Genomic DNA, 13,068 nt, shown 5'->3' on the forward strand with positions numbered 1-13,068 from the left:
TCACCTTAACTCTGGGCCTAGGGTGTGCGGAAACGCATCTCGTGCGTGAAGAGGTGTACATGCTCCCCGCTGGGTCCCCCAGTCCAGAGGGGGAAATGGGGATGTGAGTGCCCCCCTCAACTTCCAGAAATGCAGGCTCCCCAGGCACACGGTGGAGGGATCTGGCAGAGGGACAGACCTGGGGCTGCGGCCTCTCCGGCCCTGCCTGGCTCTGGGAGAGCCCGGTCTGCAGCTAGCCTCCACCTGTGTTCACAAGGAACAACAGTGGCTGATGTTTCCCGAGCACGTCGCCCTGCCTGGTGCTGCTCCATGCACTGAGCAGTCCTTAGGGCGTAGTTATACCTCGAGACAGCCCTGGAGTTCATGCATCTGGGGCCAAACACACGCCCGGTCTTGGCTGCCTCAGAGGTCTCACTGGTAAGGTCAGTGTTAGGCTTGCAACAGGGGTATAAAAATTACCCCAGTTTTGATCACTGTACAACTATAAATGTAATAAATGCATTGAGTAATTTAAAAAAAGAAAAAGTAAATTAAAAAATGAAAAAAAATTACCCTAGTTTATTGGCCACCTTTGGATATGTCCTGTGGGCCTTCTGAAACCAGCAGGAACCTCCACCTGTCGGCCCCACTGCCTCCCAAACACACTCCCAAGGAGTTGACTAGTTTTGTTACTGTATTAGAATGGGAATATTTATACAGCAGCTCTTCAGTCTTGAGACTTTAGTAATTTTCATTCCAAAAAATGCCTGGTGTGATGCTTTACAATCCATAAAGTAAGGTTTAAAGGCACAACGTCATGGACCCTGTCATAGCAGTTGACTGGGCATTGAAATATCTTCCTAGGATTTTTTAAAAATTACAATAGAAAAATAAGCTGTTGTAACACGTAAGGTCATGACAATGTATGTGTTTATATTTGAAATCAGATTTCTATGAACTTGTACTTGAGCACAGGATTCTCAGTGGGTTTATACACTGCGACGTTTACATTCAAGATTGAGATGTGAATTATGCTTAATAGTAAAAGCTGAAGTGAGACCATTTACTTTGTCTAAAATGCTGCACTGTGCATGTTTGGAAATGTAAATTAATTTGCTATATATAATATCTTCAGTTTGTTTATACCTCTAAGTTTTGACACTGAAGATAAATGAGCTTTAAACACATTCAAAGCGTTTTTCTTAGGGAAATCAGCTGCTGGGCTAAATCTGTATAAAGGTGCTTTTTATTTTCTGGAGTTATACCACCCCCATTCGACAGACAATGAGGCTCCCAGTGGGGTAGTGACTCGCCAAGGGTCACAGCATCAAGTCACTGAAAGAGCTGATTATCCTGACTGCAATCCTGGCTTCTGTTTGTACCCTAAGGTATAAAGAGAGTATACAGTAGAGAATAAATGTTTGATGAAGGGAGTTCCTGCTGTGGCGCAGCAAAAACGAATCCGACTAGCATCCATGAGGATGTGGGTTCGATCCCTGGCCTTGCTCAGTGGGTTAAGGATCCGGTGTTGCTGTGAGCGATGGTGTAGGTCACAGATGCGGCTTGGATCCTACGTTGCTGTGGCTGTGGTGTAGGCCGGCAGCTGTAGCTCCAACTGATTCGACCCCTAGACTGGGAATCTCCATATGCTGCGGGTGTGGCCCTAAAAAAAAAAAGTTGGATGAAGATGCTTGATCACTGCCATGTGATGGGAAGATCCCTGTCCTAGTCCCGTTCTATCCCAACTCCTTGTATGTCCTGAAGAGAGTCCTGTCCTCCTTCAGCCCCTGTTCCTCCTGCTGGAAACAGAGATGATTTGCGAGGACCCCGAGTATTAGCACTTGGAGGTGGGGAGGAGCTCAAGCTTCCGTTTGTACAAACACCTGCCTTTCACCACTTGCCTGAGAAGGTCCCATCTGCAACCAGACCTTAGGGTCTCCCAGCCCCTCCCACACCTATGTCCACAATCTCTAAGAGCACCCCAGAGAGCTCCCACGAGAGATAAAAGTTCACTTCCCTGTGGGCAGCTGCCTGATTGGCGGGGGGAGGGGAGGGTGTGCCCATGGTGCCACCTGACTGCTCCACCTGCTGAGGAAGTGGCTCCGACAGCCCCTCAGCTCCGTGTGCATCATTTCCTCCTCTCACCACCCAGGCCAGCCCAGTTATCACCTCCCGCTGTCCCTGGAGTCACCTGGAGTCACCTGAGCCCCCATTCCTCCCAGACTCAGAAGTGGAGCCCAGCACCTTACCCCTCTTTCCGTTCAGGTCTGTCCCCTTGACATCACTCCTCGTGCCACACACTTGGACTCCCTCCCTGAGCTGGGCTGCTCCTCTGAGAAACAGAGTCTGTTCAGCTTCAGGATCTTTCTCCACGATTCTCCAGCTCCTCGATTCTCCAGCTCCTCCTTAGTTCCCTGCCTTTGGTGGTCATCTCAACAGAGCAGGACCTTCCTCCACGAGGCCCAGGTTGGGTGGGAGAAGGACTGGGAGTAGAGACGCCCCAACCCCGAGTACAGTCCGTCTTTTTAGGCCTTTATCCAACAAAGACACTCATCCTTGGGGTGCAAGGAAGGGCTCAGGCCCAGAGGCAGGAAGGATGGGCTTTAGCCTTTGCTCACAGACTGCTGAGACCCGTGGCAAGCTCCTGCCCCTCTTGGGGCTCTCGGTTTTGCAATCTGTAGAATCCAGAAGAGGCTCCTCAATCTGCAGTCACCCGATTATAATAATCTGTTGCCTTTATAGGTTGCTCGGGAATTTAGTTTCACTCCTGGATTTCATCTGATCCTTCCAACAACCTGTTTCCACTTTCGACTAAGAAGGCTTAGGTCCTCAGGGGAACAAAACTACCCAAGCTCACACAGCAAGTCAAGGTAGAGAAGCCTGAACCGTTTGGCGCGGTCCCTCTCACTTTGTTCGGACTCTGGCTGTGTGACTTCCTCTGACTCGCTGCCCCACTGGTAAAACGACCGCTCTAAGGAGCAAACTAGGAGGCAGCGATGGGCTATGCTTTGCAAACCTTAAGAGAAAAGACAGCGGAAAGATAACCCGACAGGTACTTTACTATTTATTGCTGTCGTCTTTGCTCAGGCGCCCCCACGCGGCCATCCCGAGGCGCCCCGTTTGCGCAGGCGCTCTTTGGTGTTTACGGAGGCCTCGAGGCCCAGCTTCTGCGCGTGCGCGTCTCCTCGGGGCCTCCCAGCGGTCCTCCAGCTGCTAGTTAGCGGCCGGTTGCGGCCGTCATGTCCCCCAGGTGGCCGTTCTGTCACTACAGCTCCCTTGGGCCTTGTCGGCTCCTCTTCGGTTGAAGCGTCTCCACAACTCCGCGGAGCGGAGGCCTAAGGAGTGGCAGGGAGAGGCACAGCGCGGCCACCCCTGAACTCTGGCCTGTCAGTCACGACTGCACTGCACTTTGGGGACCGACTCTGGCGGCCGAGGGATTCAGAGCGGCACGGAACGGCCCACGCACTGCCTCATGGGAGCCTGAGTTCGCGGCTAGACCCTTTCCGGGGTTGGACCGTTGTTAAGACTACATTTCCCAGAAGTCCAAGACCCAGAGTCGCCGCAGGGCCCGAGGCATGTTGGGAGATGGAGTTCGGGGACAGTAGTAGTGAGCTTGTGTAGGCAGGTAGACGCCGTAGGGCAGTGGAGCCTAGCGCTCTGAGCCTGGGCTGTGGGTTCGAAGGATGCATGAGTTACTCGGTAGGTGTCGTAGGAAGAGAGCAGCGCTGTTAGGGCTGAATTTTAGAAAGAATACTGCTCACTATCTGTCTGCATCTCCCGCACGGCTTTAACCCCCATCACTCTCTGGGGACAGAGCTCCCAGAGGTCACTGTAGCCAGAGACTCAGTTCTCTTACTGTTGCTCAAAAGAACTGTGATGCGTGGCGCAGTGGTTAACGAATCCGACTAGGAACCATGAGGTTGCGGGTTCGATCCCTGCCCTTGCTCAGTGGGTTAACGATCCGGCGTTGCCGTGAGCTGTGGTGTAGGTTGCAGACACGGCTCGGATCCCGCGTTGCTGTGGCTCTGGCGTAGGCCGGTGGCTACAGCTCCGATCCAACCCCTAGCCTGGGAACCTCCATATGCCGCGGGAGCGGCCCAAGAAATAGCAACAATAACAACAACAACAACAAAAAGACAAAAGACAAAAAAAAAAAAAAAAAAAAAGAACTGTGATGACGGAAATATTCTATATCTGCACAGGCCAGTACGGTAGCGACTAGTCTGAGGCTACTGGATATTTGATATGAGGCTGACACGGAAGAAGAAACACTTTTAATTGAATTTATTCTAAAAATATTTTAAATCCAATTAATTGTTTTCAGTCAAATTTAAATAGCCTGTGGCTAATGGCTAGCGTATTCCTCAGTGGCACAGTATACTAGGCCTCCCAGTGTTCAATACCAACAATCACCGTCCTGCTATGTGAAACCTAAAACTTTGGTTTTCCTCCTACTACCAACTAAAAAAGTCTACAGCGTAAAAGTTGAGAACTATCTTTGACTTGCAGCCTGAGGACTGTAGCCAAGGATGGCAGCTTCTCAGGTAGCTCTGAGGGGCTGTTCCTAAGTGGTCAGAGAGGAGTCAGGAGTTTTTCTTGAAAAAAACAAACAAACAAAACCCCTGTAGTCGAACATCCAAAGAATACTGCTAATCACATGCAAGAAACGAGACAACTCAAGTTAACTGTTTTAGTGCCTTTCTTGGTAGGGAAAGATGCAAGAGATTGGGCTCTCTGAAATTCTTACTTTGGTATGCGTCTTAACTATCTAGGGCGAGAGAATCCCGTTTTTCTCCATCCTGGATTCCCCTCAGGGTGCACCACTGGAGGAGCAGCTTGATGGCAGGAAACATTCTTTGCTTACTGACTTGGCAGGCAACTTTTTTTGGTCCATACTGCCTACTCACTACACTTAGTCTTTGCAGATTCCTTCTTCATTATGTGTCCCTTGAAAACCTAAAAACTAGTTTGGACTGTAAAAAAATCTCTGTAGTATTCCTTAGGTTGGAATAACAGACACAACTAAAGCCAGCTGCAAAATTCATAAGAAATAATATTTTCCCGAGGACATGCTGCAGCTACAAAATGTCACAACAATCCCGCCTTCGGGCGACGACTTCTTTCTTACGCACTGAGCAACTTCGCTTTTTAAAATTACAGACCAGCAGAAACTTTGCTGTTTGAAATTACATAAGGAAGAATGAAACTCTTGCCTGGAGGAGCTAAATCACTAAGAGGACAGGATTTACAACCCAGGTGCAGAGATTCAGATAAAGGATTTCTGGGCATACAATCCACATACGTCTTTTCTTTTTTTCATTTTTGGCCACCCTCAGGCATGTGGAGTTCCTGGGCCAGGGATCAGATCCGAGCCACCGTTGCAACCTATGCTGCAGCTGCGGCAATGCCGGATCCTTTAACCCACTGTGCTGGGCCAGGGATCTGAACCTGTGTCTTGGCGCTGCAGCAACACCGCCCATCCCTTTACACCATAGCGGGAACTCCCAATGTTGGCTACTTTACAAAACAGCTTTGTTTTGCTTTGAGCCATCAAATTACTGCTTCATCTGAATGTCACCGAATCCTACTCTCTCTTTTCCTTTGTTTTTGGTAGGACGTCCCACGCTTCTTCTGGTGCGTTGTCTTCCTCATGGCAGTGGGTCAATAAACCTGACCTTGTTGGACTACGGATTTGGCCCTGGTGGTCTGGAGCGGATAGGATCGGGCCATCCTGAAATACTGGCGTCCACCGGGTTCTTCACAGGGCCCCTCGTCACTCTGCACACGCTCTTGGGATGACCTCTGTCGCTTCCATCCGGCTGGTGGCTCGGGCCTTCCTCTGGCCCCCGGGGTACCTACTTCTGGTTGATGCCGCTTCCTTAAACTCAGTGTGTTTAACACGGAACCTGTCGTTTCCCCCAAATACTCTTCACTGTTCTAAGTAAGAACCAGGCACTGATCACCTTGACCATGAGATGGGTGGGTACATGCCTCACCTGGGTCAGGTACCTCTTCACTCCCTGTCCTCAAACTGCATCACTCTGCATCAGCTGCTTTCCACATAGGTCAGCAGCCTAAAACCTTAGAAAACTGAGAGGAAGGGGGGGCTGCAGGTGCAAAGGGTCTGAATTACTCCACCCGTTTGGAAGCTTCAAGAAGGAGGTGAGCTCTTCCCTTGAAGCTCTTCCAGTTGTGTCCCTACTGATCCAGTCCCGAGTCCCTACTAGCGCCTCGGGAATTTCGCAGCCACCTGTTCTCACTGAGCCTGGTGGTTTTGCGGAGGGGCGAGGGGTGACCTGTCTGCTGCCTGGAGGGACAGTGAGAGCTGTGGGAGGAAGCTTCCTCTTGGGCTGTGCTTGGCTTTCTCTTGGGCCCAACTAAAACCGAACACACTTCCTCATCTTCGGGATTTCACTTGCTTGGGAAGAACCCTCCTGCCACTTCACCCCGCTCCACCTCTGCCACACCTCATCTACCAAAGGAGTTTGTATTCCTCTTATTAAAATAACTTTTTTTTTTGGCCACACCTGTGGCGTGCGGAAGTTCCCGGGCCAGGTAGCGAACTCTCACCATGGCCATGACCCATGCCACAGCAGTGGCAACGTGGAATCTGTAACCCATGGAACCACCAGGGAGCTCCCACATAACTTTGACCTGACTTCTCAAAAACTGAAAAGGGGTCATCTTTCCTGCAAAGCCCCGTTTATATTCACCTCCATCAAATGATGCCCAAACCACAAGTTTCTCTCCTTGGTGGGTAGAGTTGCAGCTCACCCCATGCCAAAAGCTGTTTTCCCTTTAAAGCATTAGTCAACAGTGCATGCATGGGATGTGTAGGGAAGCCTGGGGGGCAGGGGGTGTCCGGGGACCCCCATTAGCTACAGATGAATTCACTTCTCTCAAACCCCGAGTGTTCTGACCATTTCATGCTGTTAAACTGTTTAAGTTCTATATTATTTAATTTGTAATTTTTGGTGGGTCATTTATTATAGACATAACTCTTTAAGGAGAAGCATAAAAAGAAACCTGTAAATTTGTCTCAGGGTGACTGCTGCCGCATCCTTCCGTGTGTCCGATGGAAATTCATTCACAGCACATCCGGATGTCACTAAGGCGGCAAAGCCAGAGCTAGAAAAAAGACAGAAAGGAGACGTGATGATCCCTCCATTTGGGATAAGGTCAGCCGGCCCTCCCAGGCGTCATTTGTGAAAACTACTTGCAAACAGCAGTCTGAACCCTTAACCTCATCATTTAGAAACAGAACATAAACTTTAGAAACAAACAAACAAAATAAACCTGTTGGAGTTCAAGAAGGCTTGGGGGAGTTCCCGTTGTGGCGCAGTGGTTAACGAATCCGACTAGGAACCATGAGGTTGCGGGTTCGGTCCCTGCTCTTGCTCAGTGGGTTAAGGATCCGGCGTTGCCGTGAGCTGTGGTGTAGGTTGCAGACGCGGCTCGGATCCCACGTTGCTGTGGCTCTGGCGTAGGCCGGTGGCTACAGCTCCGATTCAACCCCTAGCCTGGGAACCTCCATATGCCGTGGGAGCGGCCCAAGAAATAGCAAAAAGACCAAAAAAAAAAAAAAAAAAAAGAAGGCTTGGGAAGTATTTTAGACGTAGATTTCCGAAGTTAGGACGCACAGATCCAGCTCCTCCTCAGGACTGCGTGGAGCTCCATCTTGTGGACGCACCACACATGCAACCCTTCGTTCTGTCCCACACGAGTGTAACTGCTGGGCCAAGGGTGTGTGTGTGTCTCTGTTTGTGTAACACGGCCAAGGTGTCCTCCCAGGAGGTTAGACCTGTTCACACTCCCACCAGCAGGGAGGATGGCTCCATTTCCCCACACCTCACCAACTCTAAGTATGAATACATTTCTTAATTTTTGCTAATCTGATGAGTGAAACATGACTTCTCATTTGTACTTTGTTACATTTCACTAGTTATGCTAGGGTGTTTTCTTTTTTTTTTTTTTTTTGGTCTTTTTGTCTTCTTAGGGCCGCATCCACAGCATATGAAAGTTCTCAGGCTAGGGGTTGAACTGGAGCTGTAGCCACCGGCCTACACCACAGCCACAGCAACCTGGGATCTGAACCTCGTCTGGTGTCTGTGACCGACACCACAGCTCATGGCAATGCTGGATCCTTAACCCACTGAGAGAGGCTAGGGATTGAACACGTATCCTCACAGACATCGTCAGGTTCTTATCCCACTGAATCACAGCAGGAATGCCTCATTGCCTGTTTTTATATTGGGTATTCTTTTTTTTTTTTTTTTTTTTTTTTTTTGTCTTTTTGCCATTTCTTGGGCCGCTCCCGTGGCATATGGGAGGTTCCCAGGCTAGGGGTCTAATCGGAGCTGTAGCTGCCGGCCTAGGCCAAAGCCAGAGCAGCACGGGATCCGAGCTGAGTCTGTGACCTACACCACAGCTCACGGCAATGCCGGATAGTTAACCCACTGACCAAGGCCGGGGATCGAACCCACAACCTCATGGTTCCTAGTCGGATTCGTTAACCACTGCGCCACGACGGGAACTCCTCCTATATTGGGTATTCTGTTCTTGGGTTGACTTGAAGTTTTTTCATGTCTTCTGGCTTTTACCAATTTGTTATATATATTGCAAGTATTTTCTCCTCATTTACTCTCTCTCTCTTTTCTTTGTATATAGTGTCTTCATTTTTTGAGAAAATATATGTAACATGAAAATTACCATTTTAACCATTTTTTTTGGCCACACCCTCGCCACGCAGTTCTTGGGCTAGGATCGAACCCACACCACAGCAGTGACAAATGCTGGATTCTTAACCCACTGAGCCACCAGGAAACTCCCATTTTAAAGTGTACAGTAATTCAGTGGCATTACTTACCTTCACAGAGTTGTACAAGCATCACCACTGTTTCTAAAAGTATTTCATCAGCTCAAACAGAAATTCTGTTAAACATTAAGTAATAACATTAAGTAAGAACTTCCCCACAGCCCCAGTAACCTCTAATCTATATTCTGTCTCCATGAATTCAACTATTCTAGGTATTTTACATAAGTGGAATCATAAAATATTTGTCCTTTCGTGTCTGACTTATTTCACGTAGTGTAAGTTTTCAAGGTTCATAGAGGTCGTAGCATGTTTCAGAACGTCAGTCCTTTTTAGGGCTGATTCATGTTTCACTGTATGTATAAACCACATTTTGTTTGTCTGTTCATCTGCTGATGGACGTGAATCCTGTCCACCTTTTGTCCATTGTGAATAATGTTACTGCAAACACGGGTTTAGAAATACCTCTTTGAGGCCTGGCCTTCAGTACACCGAGGCATGGGATTGCTGGATTGTTTGGTTGGTTCTGTTTAACCTCTTGAGAAACCATCAAACTTATCCACCAGTGAGAAAAGAGAACCGTCCCACATTGTTGGTGGGAACGTAAGCTGGTGCAGGCACTATGGAAAAAAGGACGGAGATTCCTCAAAAAGCTAAAACTAACGTTGCCATACGATCCAGGAATCCCACTCCTGGGCGTATATCCAGACAAGACTCTAATTCAAAAAGATACATGTGGGAGTTCTCCTGGTGGCTCAGCTGGTTAAGAAACTAACTAGTATCCATCAGGATGCGGGTTCAATCCCTGGTTGCTCAGTGGGTTAAGGATCTGATGTTGCTGCAAGCTGCAGCATAGCTGCAGATGTGGCTTGGATCTAGTGTGGCTGTGGTGTAGGCCAGCAGCTGCAGCTCTGATTTGACCCCTAGCCTGGGAACTTCCATATGCCACACTTGTGGCCCTAAAAAAAGGGAAAAAAAAGATACATGCACCCAAATGTTCACAGCAGTACTATTCATAGTAGCCAAGTCACGGAAACAATCTAAATATCCAGATGAATGGATAATGAAGATGCGATACATAGAATAGAATAGAATACTACTCAGCCACAAAAAAGAATGAAAAATATTGCAGCAACATGGACGGACCTATAGATTATCACACTAGGGTGAAGTAAGTCAGAAAGACAGAGACAATACCATGTGATATCACTTATATGTGGAATCTAAACTATGATGTAAATGGATTTATCTATGAACAGAAATGGATTCACAGGCATAGAGAACAGATTTGTGGTTGCCAAGGGGGAAGGGGGTGGAGGGATGGAGTGGGAGCTTGGGGTTAGCAGATGCAAACTATTGTATATAGAATGGATAACAACAAGGTCCTCCCATATAGCACTGGGAACTCTATTCGATATCCTGTGGTAACCCATAATGGAAAAGAATAGTGCAAAAGAATGTATGTATAACACACACACACACACACACATTTATATATATTCCCACCAGCAGTGCCCTATGTTTCCAATTTCTTCGCATCCTTGCCAGTGTTTGTTATTTTCCATTAAAACAGTGTTTTAAATTATAGCTATTCTAGGAGTTCCCGTTGTGGCTCAGTGACTAACGAATCTGACTAGGAACCATGAGGTTGTGGGTTCGATCCCTGGCCTTGCTCAATGGGTTGGGGATCCAGCATTGCGGTGAGCTGTGGTGTAGGTCACAGACGTGGCTCGGATCCCGCATTGCTGTGGCTGTGGTGTAGCTGGCAGCTGCAGCTCTGATTGGACCCCTAGCCTGGGAACCTCCTTATGCCGCAGGTGCAGCCCTAGAAGAGGCAAAAATACAAAAAAAAAAAAAAAAAAAAAAAAAAGAAATTTAGCCATTCTCCTAGGCAAAAGGTGGTTTCTCATAGTTTTGATTTGCATTTCTTTAATGAGTAATAATGAGTAATAACACTGAGCACCTTTTCATGTGTTTATTGGCCTTTTGTCTATCTTTGGAGAAATGTCTGTTCAAATCCTTTGCTCATTTTTTGAACTGTTGAATTAGTTTTGTTGTTGTTGAGCTTTAGGAGTTCTTTACATACTCTGGACAGTGGACCCTTATCAGATATATACCTGCAAATATTTTCTCCTATTCTATAGATGTCTTCTCTCTTTCTTTCTTTGTCTTTTTGCCTTTTCTAGGGCCACTCCCGCGGCACATGGAGGTTCCCAGGCTAGGGGTCTAATCGGAGCTGTGGCTGCCTGTCCACGCCAGAGCCACAGCAATGCCAGATCTGAGCCGTGTCTGCGACCTACACCACAGCTCACGGCAACGCGGGATCCTTAACCCACTGAGTGAGGGCAGGGATCGAACCTGCAACCTCACGGTTCCTAGTGGGATTCGTTAACCACTGAGCCACAACGGGAACTCCTCACTTTCTTGATCGTCTTTTTTTCTTTTTTTTAAAATCCTTTTAGGGTTGCACCTGTGGCATATGGAGGTTCCCAGCGTAGGGATCGAATCTGAGCTGTAGCCGCTGGCCTACGAAACAGCCACAGCAACGCCAGATCCGCACCTCATCCGCAACCTACACCACAGCTCACGGCAACGCTGGATCCTCGACCCACTGAGCGAGGCCGATAAACCTGCATCCTCATGGATTCTAGTGGGATTTATTTCCAAGGAGCCACAGCGGGAGCGCCTCGACCATCTCCTTTGATGCACAAAAGCTTTTTTTCCCCTTTGTTGCTTGTGCTTTTGGTATCATATTCATGAAATCATAGTCATGAAGATTTCTCCCAATTCAAAGATTTTTTTTTTCTTTTTCTTTTTAGGGCCGCACCTGTGGCACATGGAGGTTCCCAGGCTAGGGCTCGAATCAGAGCTGCAGCTGCCGGCCTACACCACAGCCACAGCAACGCGGGATCTGAGCCACATCTGCCCTGGCCCTGAGCCTCCATGGGTACCATTTGCTTCTCTTCGGTACACTAGTTAATGTTAACACCCACTACCCACTCCCTGAATAGACAGGCCAGGCTGGGGCTGGGGCTAAGATCGCAGGTTTAACTCTGTACAGGTGCAGCAAAGTTTTCCTGGAGGAAGTGACCCATGAGTAGAAGCCAGGCCCACTAGAGGGAAAGGTGTTCCAAACAGCAGGCGTAGGGCGACCAAAGGAAATGAGGGTCAAAGACAATGGCACAGGGGGACAAAGCCCAATTCACTGTGGTTTCAAAGCAGAGCAGAGTACCCTCTCCTGTGGTGTCACTGGCATTGATAGCTTTTCAAGACCTGTAGCCCGCCCTCTCCACATTTCAACAGACCTGTCACCTCCATGGCCTGCATGGCCTCAGTGAGTCCCTCCTTTCATTCGTCACACCAGCCTGTCTGCAGAGCTCTGGACAGTTCCCTGCAAACTCATGATTCACTGTCAAGTGCACCTGCAAGAGATGCTGCTGCTGCTCCAGGGGCTGCCCAACAGGGTACAGAACGATCAGCAGAACTCGGTCAGGATACTGCGTTGGTGGCCAGCTCAGCCATCCTCTCCCGTGCAGTCTCAAGCAAGCCTCTTCCCCACTCCGAGCCAGGGGCTTCTTGGATGAAATCAGCTGCATGCCTTTACTCTCAGGGGCCTGAAGTTTCTGCATGAACTGGACCCTTAAGCCTTGCTCCACACAAGGACGGTTCTTTCTCCCGTCCTTCCAGGCCCGAATCTGCTGGAACGTTTTATGCCCTTGAACCTCTGCACTTGTTCTCTCCACTGCCTGGATTTTGCTTCTTTCTCCTCCTGGCCAATTCCTACTGCATCCCTCACCACCTGACTCGAGGCCATCACCTCCGAGAAGCAGGGCCTCCTTTCTTCAGTCCTTCTTTTTCCGTGGTTTCTCATCTCGCTGTCACATATTGCCTGCCTTGTGTCGGTGTCGCCTCCCCTCACAGGTCTCGAGGGCAGAGTCCGGGAGTGGGGGGAGGGGGCTGCACCCAGTTTCAAGCGCCGCCTGGTCCAGAGCGTCTGTTACCTTAGCGTTCGGTGTGGGCGCCTTGGGGTTAAAACACCGAGGCCTCGGAGGCGGCGCCTGCGGAGCGTGCCAACAGGAGAGGGGGAGCCGCCCGGAGGCTCCGACCTCGTCCCCTCTCACCGCCCCCGAAAGCTTACAGGAGTCCCCACTCAGGTGCGACTTTGGTGGGGTCCGAGGGTCTAGACCCTGGGGGCGGCTTCTCCCACGTTTTCCTTCCGTTCTCCCCCCAAAACGCTTTTGGTACAACCCGGGGATTCCCCGCCAGCCGCGTGACGT

The 13,068-nt window shown here is 49.2% G+C and overlaps 1 protein-coding gene across 14 annotated transcripts in view; it reads right to left on the reverse strand.

The window, feature by feature from the left end:
- The window catches only part of STARD10 (StAR related lipid transfer domain containing 10), a 44,207-nt gene extending 31,391 nt beyond the window's left edge, over positions 1-12,816 (reverse strand). For 5 of the 14 annotated variants that reach the window (XM_084974167.1, XM_084974179.1, XM_084974178.1 and 2 more), the window contains exon 1: positions 2,229-3,403. The gene's annotated coding sequence lies outside the window, so the exon portion shown is untranslated. 14 annotated transcript variants of the gene reach the window in all.
- Between the last annotated feature and the right edge of the window lie 252 nt (positions 12,817-13,068).

This window comes from Sus scrofa, chromosome 9 (genome assembly GCF_054392235.1).
Source record: "Sus scrofa isolate SSC_HxYL_T2T_F1_AM1 chromosome 9, Sscrofa_HxYL_maternal_Yorkshire_Landrace_v2.0, whole genome shotgun sequence".
NCBI classification, from domain to species: domain Eukaryota; kingdom Metazoa; phylum Chordata; class Mammalia; order Artiodactyla; family Suidae; genus Sus; species Sus scrofa.